The sequence below is a fragment of the Acomys russatus genome, chromosome 14 (genome assembly GCF_903995435.1).
Source record: "Acomys russatus chromosome 14, mAcoRus1.1, whole genome shotgun sequence".
Classification (NCBI taxonomy): Eukaryota; Metazoa; Chordata; class Mammalia; order Rodentia; family Muridae; genus Acomys; species Acomys russatus.
In genome coordinates, this window is record NC_067150.1 from 28545869 (window position 1) to 28560861 (window position 14993).

The 14993-nt window shown below is 45.9% G+C and overlaps 1 protein-coding gene across 3 annotated transcripts in view; it reads right to left on the bottom strand.

The window, feature by feature from the left end:
- St3gal4 (ST3 beta-galactoside alpha-2,3-sialyltransferase 4) overlaps positions 1-14993 on the bottom strand; it is a 43198-nt gene that overhangs the window by 10721 nt on the left and 17484 nt on the right. The window contains exon 1 of one of the 3 annotated variants that reach the window (XM_051156142.1): positions 13666-13690. The exons of the other annotated variants lie outside the window; for them this stretch is intronic. The gene's annotated coding sequence lies outside the window, so the exon portion shown is untranslated. Of the gene's footprint in view, positions 1-13665; positions 13691-14993 lie in introns of those variants that run through there. 3 annotated transcript variants of the gene reach the window in all.

A 14993-nucleotide genomic window follows, 5' to 3' on the forward strand; every position in this document is an offset into this window, starting at 1 on the left:
TCTTGGCACTTCTCTCTTAGCCTTCATGCTTAAAATTATATTAAAATGCCTTAAACAACCTCACCTCTGCTCCCCACCAAAAGTTAGAAACTTAAAGCATTAAATGATTGACATGTTGGGTGACCATGGGATATCACATGTACTTCTCTGACTCTCGTTTTCGGCAGCTGTCAACATAGGAAGTAAACCAACAGATAGATTCCTGCTGCTGCCCAAAACATATTTGTCATCTCAGTGACCTGGGCACAACGGAACCCTTATTAGCAGCATCTTAGGCCTCCTGCACAGCTACAAAATCAGAACTAGGTTTGATCTCGAGCCTACATTTACGTTTGAGAAGCAGTGCTCAGGGAGGAGGCTCTGGATGACTGCTGAACAAGGGAATGGTCTGATGTGAAGGCTACAAGATGTCTCCACAGGCAAAAGTGACTGAGGCCAAGCCTGATGACCTGTGTTCAATACCCATGGCAAGAGGAGAGAACCAACTCTGTCCAGTTGTCCCCTGCCCTCCATATACAAGTTGTCTGTCTGTCTGTCTGTCTCTCTCTCGCTTTCTCCCTCCCTCCCTCCTTCTCTCTGTCTCTGTCTTTCTGTCTCTGTCTTTCTTTCTCTCTCTCTCTCTCTCTCTCTCTCTCTCTCTCTCTCTCTCTCTCTCTCTCTCACACACACACACACACACACACACACACACACACATACACACACCCCAATATACAAAACAAATGAATGTAATAAAACCACTTAAAACTCTTACAGAGTATTTGTCTGTGTCCCATACGAATAAATTCTGGTTCATTGCTTTAGCCCAGCCCTGGAATTTTGTACACAGGACAGGTGATTCTAACATGCAGTCAGTGGAAAACCACCAGATTAAATAGATAGCCTCCAAAGGCGCTTACTTAACCTTTGATGAGGACATTTGATTCCAGGGGTTATGGATGAGGCCTGCCTGAGGATCTGTGGTCTTACCAGCTCCCTTGGGTCCTAGGGACCACACTTGGAGTTGCAAAACTCTGTGCCAAAGTTGTTCATTAACTGCCTCCTCTCCTCTCCTCCTTCCTCCAGATCTTTCCTAAGAGGGAGAGGCTTTCCAGTTGAAGCTGGCTACACAATCCAGTGACCTGGGGGTTTTTAAAACATCTAAATGTCTAGGTCTGGCTCACCATGATTTTTATTAAATTATTTAGAGGCTAGGCATCAGTAGTAAGAAGGAAAACAGACAAACAAACAAACAAACAACAAAGCCCACCTCCTCTATGACTCTAGCATGTAGCCAGAATGGAAAATCCTACAGAGACAGGGTCCAGACACTCTGGCCTTGATCTTTATGGAAGAGTCTGGCAGTCATTGCTAAGTAGCCTGGAGCAGACCCATGTAATGAGACACTTCTCCTTCATTGGCTCCCTTCCCAATGCAGGTCTACACTGGCACATCTTTGTACCAAATCAGAACCAGGACAGTTCTAAAGCAGCCTGGCTAGCCTTAGGGTTTGCTTTAAGATGCCCAACCACAAACTTAAACATGCTGCTTCCTTTCCTTGTTGGGCCTTGGTATGCTTGGGTATCCCAGGGGCACAGGGCTTCTTCTTCTTCTTCTTCTTCTTCTTCTTCTCTTCTTCTTCTTCTTCTTCTTCTTCTTCTTCTTCTTCTTCTTCTTTTTTTTCTTCTTCTTCTTCTTCTTCTTTCTTCTTCTTCTTCTTCTTCTTCTTCTTCTTCTTCTTCTTCTTCTTTTTGAGACAGAATTTCTCTGTGTAGCCTTGGCTGTCCTGGACTCCCTTTGGAGACCAGGCTGGCCTCAAACTCATATCAATCTGCCTGCCTCTGCCTCCCGAGTACTGGGATTAAAGGCATGCGCCACCATGTCCGGCTAGGCACAGAGCTTCTTAGACTGGTTGCTGCAGGACAATCTGTTGAGGGAAGCCTTCAGTGGATGTATCCAGGTCCAAGGCTCAGCAGCCTCTCCTCCTAACCAGCTACCAAGGAGAACTACTCACCCAACAGGCTGGGCAAACCTAGCCCACAGCAGAAAAGCTGTCTGCGCCCTTGGTATTTTGCCATGAACCAAAGTGTCCCTGGCTTAAAATGAACTGATGAGCTTGGCCAGGGGACCCTCACAGTGGCAGCACAAGGGACATAGGAACCTGTAGGAACTGGCACCCAGCCAGTCAGTGCCTGCTATCCAAAAGGAGTCCCCAAGGGCCGAGCAGGGGGTGGGCAGAAGCCCAAGGTTTGCTGAATAGTTCTGTGCCCGTCAGGCCTTGATTTTTTTGTCCCTAAGGATTGTTTGTTTGTTCATTTGTATTGAACCCAAGCCTTTGGCATGCTAGGCCAGCACTCTACCATGGAACCATATCCCTGCCAGCTCTCCATTCTGTAAGAAAAAACAAACTAAAACTACCTGCCTTTCTAACACCTTTAGACTCACCCATCATTTTTTTTCTTTCCAAACTCTACCACCTAGATGAGGGATCCCTCTGTATCCCAGAATCTGGAGCTGCCAAAGGCCCCACCTCTCTGCTCCTCCCATTTCCTTCGGTTCTATCTCTGACACATAAACAAGTCCCATTCAAGTAAACTTCGTGCATTGCATCCCCCTCCTCAGGCTATCCTCGCCTCAGGCTATCCTCCACTTGCCAAACCTCTCTGCTTCCCACTTCTTTACTTCCCACTCCAGTTCTTCCTGAGAAATGAAACACAGCAAACCTTGCTCTGGCTGAGAACACTCCATCCTACTCTTGTGAGCGCTGATGCTGGCACTGCGTAGCCAGGAACCTACACTGTCAGGCCTTGTGCCCTGAAGATACATCAGAGGCATGTATGGTGACTTTTACAGGCAACCTGACAGGACCTAGAACCACCTAGGGCATGTCTACGTGATCTTTCATGTTAGGTTTAATTTACATGGTGGGAAGATCCATTCCAGAGGCATTGCCGTTCCACCGGCCAGCTGTGGCCAAGACAGACTATAAAGGAGGAATGAGCTGGGCATCAGCGTCGAAGACTCCCTGCTTTCCCTGTTTGAGTACAGTGTGACAGCCACCTCTTACCATGGATGCCATGCTTTTCCCACCATGACGTACTGCACACTCAAACTATGAGCCCTTCCTTTAACTGCTAGTGTCAGATATTTTGTCATGGCGACTAGGAAAGAAACTAAATACATTGTGTAGCCATCCCCCAAGCACATTAACAGAACCCAGTTCCTTCCCACAGCACACTTACACACACACACCCACTCTGCCAGGTTTGTCTGCATTAGGATGCCTCATATGGCCAAACATTGGGCAGAGCGCAGGGAGTCTTGTGGAAAAGTGAGGGGGAAGGATAGGAGGACCTGGTGGGGACAAGACTCCACAAGAAGACCAACGGAGCCAAGTAACCAGGGCCCAGAGAGGCTTGTGGAGAATGAAGCACCAACAAAGGACCATGCATGGACTGGAACTAGGCCCCCTACACAGATGTAGGGGGAGATGGAACCTCTAAGGAATGTGTAGGGCTCAACAGTAGAAAACTTGCCTGGCATTCGATTCTCACTACTTTGGGTAGAGAACTCTGCCCTCATGAGTGGGTTAGTGGTTTTACCACAGGAATGGATTCTCTAAGATGGAAATGGAGCCATGATGAAAAGACAAATTCCGAGTCTCAGCCTTCCTCACTCCCACCTTCTGCCCTTCCTTCTGTCTTCAATCCCAAGATGAAACAGCCAGAAGGCCTCAGCTTGGATCCCACACCCTCCGGAACCCTGATCTGAATGAGCATCTATTCTTCATGCAGTATCCAGGCTAGAGAATTTGGTTAGAGCAGCACAGAACAGACTAAGAATGACCTAGTCTTGATAACAAATAACCTGAAAATGTGGACTTACCTTTGGAACTGACGAGAGGGGAGTAGCTAGATGAATCTGTGTGTGTGGGCTGGGAAAAGCACTGCTAAGAGGAACAGAGGTTGGGGTAAGGGCTCAGATTAGAGCTGTGGGGGAAAAGTCTGCACTTTCTTATGGATTCCACAAGTGGTATTAGAAACTAGAGTAAAGATCATCCTAGTAAGAAAGTGGCTAACAACTTGGCTGAATTGTTTGTGCCCTAAACTCCATGGATAACAGAGGGATAAAAGAGGACATTTGGTGGAAGTAAAGGGCTTGGTCACAAAACACTCAGGATGCTGTGTGACTTACCTGTCTACAGTAGACTGTGAGTAGAAATACATGATTTTAAAGTGAAACTGACAATTAAAATAAAACAGAACTTAGGGGTTTGAAGGATTCTCAGCCTTGACTCTGGAGAGAATTAAAAGCATTTTCATGAGATAAAAATGCAGGTGTGGCCAAGTAATCTTTTAATAAGATTATGAAAGAGTGAGATCTGGGCCTATTCACCAGGACAATGAGAGAATGACCCCAAAGGCCTCTTGAAGACTTCTACAGAGGTCCCTCCCATTTCACACCCAGAATGCCAAGAGTGAGAAAAGAAAATAATCAAAAGGGTAGCCAGACCTTGGGGCTTGCTGCCAAGTGCAACATAGGCCTTCACTCCCCCACATTCTTGGGCAGCCTCCTGCTGCCTCAGCCATTACTCTCCAGAACAGCTTGACCCATCCCTCCAGAATCAGCAAGAGACAAGCTGTGGTGATGTTCCCTTGATGCCAGCTCTGTAGATACTGCATATAAGAGCAGTGGGGCATGACTTCCTCTGCTTGTATTTCAAAGGATGTTATGGCAACCTGGGACCAGAGAACAGGCAGAGCCAGGGAGGCAAGGCCCAGCTGAGCTATGCAGTCAGAACACAGCAGAGTCCTAGGAAGACTAGCAGAACCACAGGGTAGGGTGGGACCATCCTCTGGGTGGGGCGGGGCCTTCCATGAGATTCCAAGATTGTTGGGCCACCAGAATGTATCAGTCTGAGAGTTGAGGGCAAGACTCCAACATTCTAGGGCAGGGTGCCTAAGTCCTTCAACGCCTCTACCCACTGTCTAGAGATAGAACAAGGAGTTAGAGAAAGATCATCCTGGAGGGTAAGAGTCAATTGTTTTTCTTGTAGGGTTTGGACCTTCGCAGACAATTATCACTGTCTTCTTACCGATTTCTGCTCTTGCTTATACCACTATTGTTAATTTGGAACAAGCTCGTGTGGTTTCACAGGCTAGTAACTAAATGATTCAAGAGTCAAAACAAACAAACAAACAAAATGCCATGAAAATGAGGAAATATCCAGAATTAAACAAGAGGAGCATTTTTAGTATGCAGCTACAACAGAAACTAGAGGAAAATGTATGAACAAATTCAAATTGGGGGAGGGGAGGAAACTGTAATTAAGTATTCCAGACAAAATATTATTAGTGTGTGCCTGAGATAGAGTGTCACTATGCAGCTCTCGGCTGGCCTGGAACTCACAACGCAGACCAGGCAGGCTTCAAACTCACAATACCCTACTTGCCTCTGCCTCTCAAGTGCTGGGATTAAAAAAAATCACATGATATCACAGCCAGCCCCAAAATATTACTTTAAGCTATAAAGTAAACCATAGAAAGAAAAGAGAAGAAAATATGGTAGATGAAGAAATGAAGAGAAGGAAAAATATAGTATCAGCAAAATCAAACATAACAGTCTATGATTGGACAAATCTGCTTTGAATAGGTCTCTACTCATACTCAATTTCAGAGACCCTAGACTTTGGATTTCTAAGATCCAAGTTGAGAAGTGGGACCTTTAAGGTGTGTTTAGGTTCAGAGAGCCCTTCCCTTATGGAAAGAGTAATGGAAGGAATGGGTGCCTTATTGTGAGAGTAAGTTCCCTATAAGAGAATGAGTCCTTCCATTTTGTAGCACGGGACGAGGCAGCCCCTTCTGCTCACCATAAGCAACCCTGCCTAGAGTGTGTTGTTACAGGGGCATAAAGGAACTAAGACAACATCCCTGTCATCCCTCCCCTGAGTGGCTGAACAACCCCATTCCTGTGACACCCAGCTCAGATGACTCTGCTCTTATGAACTGTCCCGGGTATTTTTAGATAACTTATGTTTTGTTGCCACAAACTATTATACATTGATTTGAGCACCAAACAGATCATAGACTTTTATATCTTATAGCTACTGGCTTGTGTGTCTTGCTCAATTAGAGATTTAGAATGCTTGGATTATATCCCAAAGTGTAATTTCTTATTATAAAATTATTGAGCTTTTATATCTTGCCCATAAAACAATCACTTCTGATCAGGGATGTCTTTGTCTCTAGGCCATACTGTACCAGCTATTTTTTTAAAAAGATTTATTTATTTATTATGTATACAGTATTCTGCCTGTATGCATGCCTGCACACCAGAAGAGAACATTAGATCTTATTATAGATGGTTGTGAGCCACCATGTGGTTGCTGGGAATTGAACTCATGACCTTTGGAAGAGCAGGCAGTGCTCTTAACCTCTGAGCCACTTCTCCAGCCCTGTACCAGCTATTATAGAGAAGATGTTTAACAAAAAAAGTGGTAATACAAAAAAAAAAAGTGGTAATACAAAATTAAATACTGTGTGTGTGTGTGTGTGTGTGTGTGTGTGTGTGTGTGTGTGTGTGTGTTTCTGGGGTTCAAACCCAGGGCCTGACATATGCCAGGCATGCATTTTTATCATTGAGATACATTTGCAGCCCCTGATTTTTAAAGTTGGCCTCATCAGAGAATCTCATAGCAGACAGTGAAGGTGCAGAGGAGACTGCAGAGTGCTCAGCCCTAACTGGTATATCCATATCTCACACCTTCTTCCCAAGGCTCAGGATTCTTGTAGAAGGGTAGAGGAGCCAAAGAAAGTAGATGACAAGACGTCTTGGGAACACAGCAGGCCTGATGCACAATAAACTCAGAGAGATTGTGACAGCATGCATGAGACCTGTGCAAACTCAAGGCAAACCAAATCCCAGCATGAAGAGGTGAGGTAGGCATGAAGTCCCACTTTTAGCCAAGGAGCTATTGATTGGCAACTGACAGCTCCTGGTAGCAGAAGAGTCATTTTTCTTCTCTTTCTGTAGCCACTGGTAAATCAAACACACTCCAGCAGAAATCTGCACACCCAAGAACATATGGATAGTATGAATTGGATTTCATGGGTATTAAAACACACATATACACGAGCGCGTATACACACACACACACATTTGGTGTAGGGAAGGAGGTGTGTACCTGGGAAGAGTTTGGGGGAAAGAGTGAAAAATGATCAAACACATTGTATGAAATTCTCAAAGAACTAATTTTGAAGCAATAAAACAAATTAAACAAAAACTTAAAGATAAAAACAAAGCCAGTCCCACTACTTTGCTGTGGCTGACTTTAAACTCACTATGTAGCCTAGTTTGGCCTGGAACTCCTGACCCTCCTGATTCTGCCACCTGAGCGCTGGACTATGTGTGCATGCCACCATGCGTACATTAAAGATGTTCTGTGTCTCTTAATAGTAACTGAAATGCACAGTTACGACAGGCAGGACCGGGTTCTCTGCACTATTGGTTTTAGGAGCCAGGTAACTCACTGTCACACCATCTTGTGCAATTTGGGATACTTAGCATATTTGGACTGTAACTACTAGACTCCATTGGGACTCCAGACACTGCTAAAAGGCCATTTCAGTATTGTCTACACCCTCTAGATAAAGCACTGTAATGGCTTCCATTGTAGAGACAGACAACTAAGGCAAAAGGCAGTCCACAATACAATAACACACCCAAGTACAACGTTATTGAAGAACTAATTTAGGGTGGAACGTAAACTTCTCTGGGGCTCCACCCTTAGTCTCTCGTAGAGACTGTAGACTCCCACCAATAATGCTAATCATGAAAGAGTATATCACTAGATAAGTATTGGCCATCTGATGCCCTTTGGAACAAGCAGAGAAGTGGGGACCCCTCACACCAAAGTCCTTTAACTGCTTCCAATAGTTATAAAGAACTTCTTAAGCCTTCTTAGGCAACCCTCCCCCAGGAGACACAATTGCTAGTACCCAAAGCCCTCACGTCCTTCTGAAAGCTCTCTAGCATGTTTTCATTACATATGGCCTGCAGACACATAACACTCTACTGATGAGCCAGGTCTCCAGGGCTCTGCACACATGTGGCCTCGCTTCTGAGCCTTTCCCCACACATTTCCCTGCACATGAAGATGAGTCTCCCTAGTGTCAGCTAACCCACAGCAATTCTTCCTAGCTTAGTATTATTGCCAGTATCCCAAGGGGACCTCAGGCGGGACCGAATGTTATGGGATAAATGCAAACCCATGGGCCCTTCATCTAAGTAGAGGGTCAAGCCCCTGGTTCTGCTTTACAGTAATGCCCATTTGATGGCTTGCTTCCCCACACCAACACAGAGCCACATGACCTGTCTCTGCTGACCTCCAGGGACCCACAATGACCAGCCTCTTTCTTCTTCATCATCCAACTCTTCTCTCCTGTGCCTTGCCTTTATGCCGTGGTGAAGGAGGCTAGGCATACACCTTCCTTTGGCCTCTGTACTGGCTATATGCTAGGCAGGGAGGCTTCTGTCTTAGACACAGGCTTGCATATATATGTATTCATCCTGCTCTTCATTTACCTTTCCCACACTTGCCAGCAGCAATCCCCCATACAGGTAATGCTCCTCTACCTGCGGTGATTATCTGTTGTTCTTGTTCCGCTTGCCGCTGTGCCAAGAATAATCAGAAGTGTGTGCTGGGTACACAGTTAGTTCTCAAGACAAATTTGCTGGATTAACAAATGGATCCTTTCATCAGGAATCACCGTCATAATGTAGGTGATACAAGAATAGAAGAAACAGTGAAGACACGTTGGGTCCCCTTGGTGGCACTTGTGGTACAGCCCCCAACAAATGTCCTAGCTGGCTGCCAGTCCCCATCCCTGTGTAGTGTGATCACAGGAAGCCTGGGGTGAGACTTTTCTTCCAGGCTCATTTAGAGACTGCAGAGGACAGAGAAAATGATCAAATGCTTCAAGGGCACCTGTAGAAGGTGGGGCTGTCCTCCAACCCATCCAAGCACAACTGGAAAGGAGGCACACTGCCTTCCCAAAGTAATCACAAGGTTCTCTCCGGTGCTGGCCTTTGGGCTCCATACCCAGCCCAACATCCTAGCCTGGAAGAGCTCTGTGTAGTAACTCTGTATATTCCATCTGATGGGGGGGGGTGGTCTTAATGATTGATACAACACCAAGATATCCATTTGCTGTCTTGCCAGTCACAAGACAGCACAGGGAGCTGCCTGAAAATTATACTTCCAGTATTTGCCTAGAGGGGCAGACATCAAATTCCATGAATTCTCAGGACTAAAATGCTGAAGCCCATGTGACCAAGTGGCCACTCAGGAGGCCATGTCAGGGCCAGGATAAATAAAGGAGAAATGGTTGTCAATAGTGACCTGCCGCAGGTTCCTCCAAGCCAGAGCCCCCTGAGGATAGTTCTCACCCAACACTGCCTACCCAGGAGGCTACAGACACTGGAATCTCAGTGGGCTCACCATCAGCACAGCCAGGCCCTCTCTCCTCTGGCCTCTGGACACCTTATCTGAAAACAGTGGATTATACTAGCCCTAGTCTGGCAACACAATACCAACAAGTCAGGTGGTTTAAAATACTTGTGTCTGGTCACAAGATGGCTCACTGGGTAAAGGTGTTTGCCACCAATACTGATGATCTGAACTTGACCCCCCCTAGAGCCCATATACTAGAGGGAAAGAATCAACTCTTGAAATAAGCTGTCCTTTGCCTTTCACGGGTGCACGTGCATGTGTGCAAACACACATGAAAATGCACAAGTGGAAAATTAATTAGAAGTACTTATGTGGCCAGTCAACAGTGACAAGGTTTCTAAGTGGAAACATCTGCTAACTTCACAGATATACTAATTTTTAAAAAGTAAATATCACCTAATATAGTAATTATACTTTGAAAGTGTAATATTTTGACAATATTACAATATTAAAACTAACTTCTTTATTTTTTTATTTATTTTTTAAATGTGATCCAGGACTTGGGAGGCAAGGTGATCAAGAATTTAAGGTTATCCTCAGCTCTACAGCAGGTCTGAGGCCAGCCTGGGCTACATGAAACCCTTTCTCAAACAAAACAAACAAAGGCTGAAGAGATGGCTCAGTGGCAGGTGCAATTGCCACCAAGCTTGATGACCCGGGTTTGAGTCCCTAGGAACCATGTAGTAGACAAACAGAATCTACTCCTATAAGTTGTTTTCTGACCTCCACGTGTACACTGTTACATATGCATGGATATATGCATGTATGTGCATGCATACACACAATTATAATAAATTAATTTTCTTCCTTCCTTCCTTCCTTCCTTCCTTCCTTCCTTCCTTTCAAGACAGGGCCTCTCTACATAGTCCTGGCTGTCTAGGAACTATTATGTACAGCAGGCTGGCCTCAAATTCACAGAGATCCTCCTGCCTCTACCTGCCAACTGCTGGGATTAATGGTGTGCACCGCTTTTTATTTTACTTTATGTGTATACCCGAGTGTGTGTATGTGCACTATATGCCTGCAGAGACCAGAAGAGAGCATCAGATCCCCTGGGTGGAGTTACAAGCAGTTGTGAGCTGCCCAATATGGGTGCTGGGGACTAAACCTGGGTCCTTTGCAGAAGCATCAAGCACTCTTAACCACTGAGCCATCTGTCTATAGCCCCATTATGGGTGGCTTATGATTATGGCTCCCATTCTATAGAAGAGTACTAGGCTACACAGATCAAGAGCCATTCTAATTGAAATCTGTGACAGAAGACAGTGGTGCCCACCCTTCAGAGCCCACAGGAAACAGGGCATGTAGTTTCCTATGCTCTGCCTTAAAAGAACGGAATAAATGAAATCTGAGATGTTTAGGAATGGTGTCACTGTCACTAATTATTCTGATGTACAGCCAAGGAGTACAGGAATCCCAATGTCCTAAACACATTAGAGTCAAGAAGACCACCTCCCTTGCCCCTGACTCCTCCTCTTCGGCCATTTGGGCCCTGAGTATAGAAGCATAATTCAAGGTGGCATTGTCACCTTGTTCCATAGGCTCTTCTTTGTTCCCCACTCAGCCTCTTTCTCGCTCGCCATCTTGCCCCAATGGCTGCTTTTTGCAAACTTTCCCAGAACCTACCCCATTGCGCAGCCACATTGGGTGGATGGGCAGGTCAGATAGAACTGGCTGAACAGAGCCTTCTGTGCTTTAGGGGCAGGCCATTGGGACTGATCTTGCCCTCTGCCACCGGCAAGCTGAGTGACTTAGGGATGACTTGGCTTCCCTAAGCCTCAGGTCTCTCTGGTTTATAAAAAGAAAATACAGTCCCTCTCACAGTTTCCTCATGGCTGTAAGTACATATCTAAATGATCCCAAGCAAGGCATGTGGAATGCCCATGAATAATACATACTAGCAGCACCCCAAAACTGAGGCCATGTAGCCAGGCAGGTGGTGTACACCTGTAATCCCAGCATCAGGGAAGCTGAGGCAGGAGGATCTCTGTGAGTTCAAGGCCAGCCTGGTCTACAAAGTAAGACCAGGACAGCCAAGGCTACACAGAGAAGCCCTGTCTCAAAAAAAAACAAAAAAACAAAAAAACCAAACCAAACCAAATAAACAAACAAACCAAAACTGAAGCCAGGAGTGAAACAGGAGAGAAATGTGGTTAAAAATATTTTGGAGACAAGGGCTCACTGTGGGGCCTTGGCTGGCCTGGTGGAGCTAACTGGGCTGGGCTGTACTCACAGAGAGCCACCTGCCTCTGCCTTCTAAGTCCTGGGATTAAAGGCCAATGACACCATGCCCATCCTTAACTCTTTTTTTTTTTTAATTGTTTTAATTTTATGTGCCTATGTGTTTTACATGTGTGTCTCTGTACCATGTGCATGCCTGATAGCCACAGAGGCCAGAATTGGGTACCAGAACCTTTGACACTGGAGTTATGGACAGTTGTGAGCTGCCATGTAGATTCTGGGAATCAAACCTAGGTCCTCTAGAAAAAACAGTTAGTACTCTTAATCATTAAGCCACCTCTCCATCCTTGAGTAAAAATATGTTTAATACTATTTTTACCTTGTGTTCTTCCTTTTCGGGGGGAGGGGTGTTTTTGAGGCAGGGTCTTACTATGCAACCCAAGATGTCCATGACCTTTAGATGCTCCTGCCTCAGCTTCCTCTATGCTGCTATTACAGGTCTATAACACTATGTCTAGTACAGGTTCACTATGCCTAGTATGTGGAAAAAGCACAGACAGTAGCATTAAACAGCAGTTCAAGGTCCTTGCACTATGCACATCTAATTGTCCTACTGTCGCTACTAAACGCACCTTCCTTCCACAGTGAGAACAGCTTTGGCTTCATGCTACCCACCCCCAATCCACACAAAATGGGGGCTGGGTAGAGACAGAGGCAGAAGGCAAAGCCAACAGCAGCAGGTTTAGGTGTCAGTTAAGACAGGGCTCAATAGTGTTATACATATAGGATTTGGAATCAGCATTAAGGTCAGACTCCCCTCCCTTCCTGGCCACAGCACCCTCCTAGCTAGTCAGTTGCCAGGAGCCTTCTCACTCCCACATCCGTCTTTGTCACAACAATTCGCTTCAGCTCCAGCGTGGCAGTTATACCACGCTCTCTCTAATGTTCACTAGACCAGCCTCCTCACACCAAACTGAATACCAGGTACATGGTGAGTAACTGACACATTTTAAAATGAACAAATGTCTAAATTATTGTCATTTGGTCACTCAAGCAAATAAGCAAAACAACTATGAGCAGAAAGTTTCATCAAGTTAGAAAATCCCAGATCTCTAAGGCTTGCTAGAGTCCCACACTTGAGCCAACAAGGATGCCTACTCTCTGCCAAATGCCTGTGGCTACTTTCAGAAGGACACCTTTATCGCAAGGCGCCTGTGGTTTCTGCAGACATGGCAGTTGACATATTTTGACTCAACTCAACTACTACCAGTTCCAGAGTGTGCGGAAACACAGCAGAAGCTGAAGACAGCAGACTCTGGGTGGCCCCAGGAAAGATAAAGGCCCACTGGCCCCCCCTTTCCTCTTTCCTCCTCATATGTTCCTCAAGATAGTCAGTCTGGCCCAAAACATCAAGACCCAGCCAAGGGGGGCTCAAAGCACCGGCTGCAGAGAAAAGGCCTATGGACTCTAAAAACTCCTCTGCAGCCACCAACTGGGAACTCAGCCTTGGATTCCTCCTCTGGAAGAGGGGGTGCCAGGTTAAGGAACACCCTTCTAATCCCAGCACCCAGGAGGCAGTGGCAAGCCAGGGATCCACAGTAAGAGCCTGTCTAGTATACTTTTAACCCCAGCACTTGGTGGGCAGAGGCAGGCAGATCTCTAAGAGGTCAAGGCCAGCCTTGTCTATATAGGAAGTTTCATGACAGCAAGGTACATAGTGTTACTCTCTCACAAAACAAAGCAAAGCCGAAAAAACAAACCACCACTTAAAAGACCCAAAACAACAAAATGAGAGCGCCAAGACCAAGCTCCCAGCAGTGTCACGACCTTAAGACATAGTGTGCTATTTAAAGCCACAGTCTCGGTGCTGGACCAGTAGAGAGGAGGCACTTAGCATGGCACCCAGCAGCCCCTGTTGGCTCCAGGTCTGCCCCACTCCAGCAAAGGGAAGGAGCTCAGCCACACCTCCTACCCATTCCCACAGCTGTGCTCACCTGTCTGTTCAGTGGCTGGCTTTGCTGCTGCATCTACAGCACAAGACTACAGCTGCCTGGAGAGACAACAGGGGCACCACTGCCCTGACTCCACCCAGCACTGAGTTCAGATCCACCTATTGGCTCAGATTCCCGGGCACGTTGGTAGGGTGGAGCATGGTGGAGGGGGGCAGGAAGGAGGTAGTCTGAGAGAGCTTTTTTCACTGTCTCCAGGCAGCGCTTGGGGCTCCTGAGTAAAGCTTCTCGCTGGACAGCTGTCTCTCTCCAGAAGAGATCTTTCTAAAGCTGCTGCCTGCCTCCCAGCCGTGCACAGTGCTCAGGATTCGGCCTTCAAATGAGTCACACACAGTGCACATAATCTACAAGTATCAGCAATCCCACAAATTGGAAAGAAACACCAGACCAAAGAAAAACAAAGGGCACGACTGGATCCAACAACTCTATTTCCGGGTATGTACCCAATGGAAGTGAAACCCTGACCTACAAGAGATTTGTGTGCACATTTACAACAGCATTGGTCAGTCACAAGGTCCAAAATGTAGGGGCTACCCAAGTGTCTATGAAAGAGTGAAGCGACCAGCAACATTTGGTACCCATGTTTCATGCAGTACTGTTCGGCCACACCAAAAAAAAAATTCTATCAATTTCTACACAATGGATGGACATTGAGTACAATATGCTAAGAGAAATAATGTAGTCACATTATAAGCAAACACTATGTGATTCTACTTACAGGAGGTACTCAGTAGTCAAAAGTACAGAAACACAAAGTAGAAAAGTGGTTGACGGGATAGGGGTGGGGAGCAGAAAATGAGTTGCTTGGGGGTGTTCAAGGCTTCTACTTCACAAAATGAAGAGTTCTTCAGTTTGATGGTGGAGATGGCTACACACTGAATGTACTTAATGCACTTGAACTACGCACTTATAATTGGTTAAGAAAGGAATTATGGGGTGGGGTCTGGAGAGATGGCTCAGTGGTTAAGAGCACTGTCCGCTCTTCCACATGGCAACTCACAACTGTCTGTAATTCCAGTTCCAATGGCTCTGACACCCTCACACTAAAATAAAATTAAATAAATTATTAAAAAAAAAAAAAAAAAGAAAGAAAGAAAGGAATTAGGGGAATGGCTCATTCCATAAAGTATTTGCTCTGAAACATAAAAATCTGAGTTCACTGTCAGGAGCTCCACAAGGAGACTATCAAGGCTGGCGGATCTGGACGCAGGGGACCTGCACAAACTGATGTACCAACCAAGGACATCGCAAGCAGAAGATCTAGACCCCCTGTTCAGATATAGGCAATGGACAGTGCATTCTTCACAGGGGGA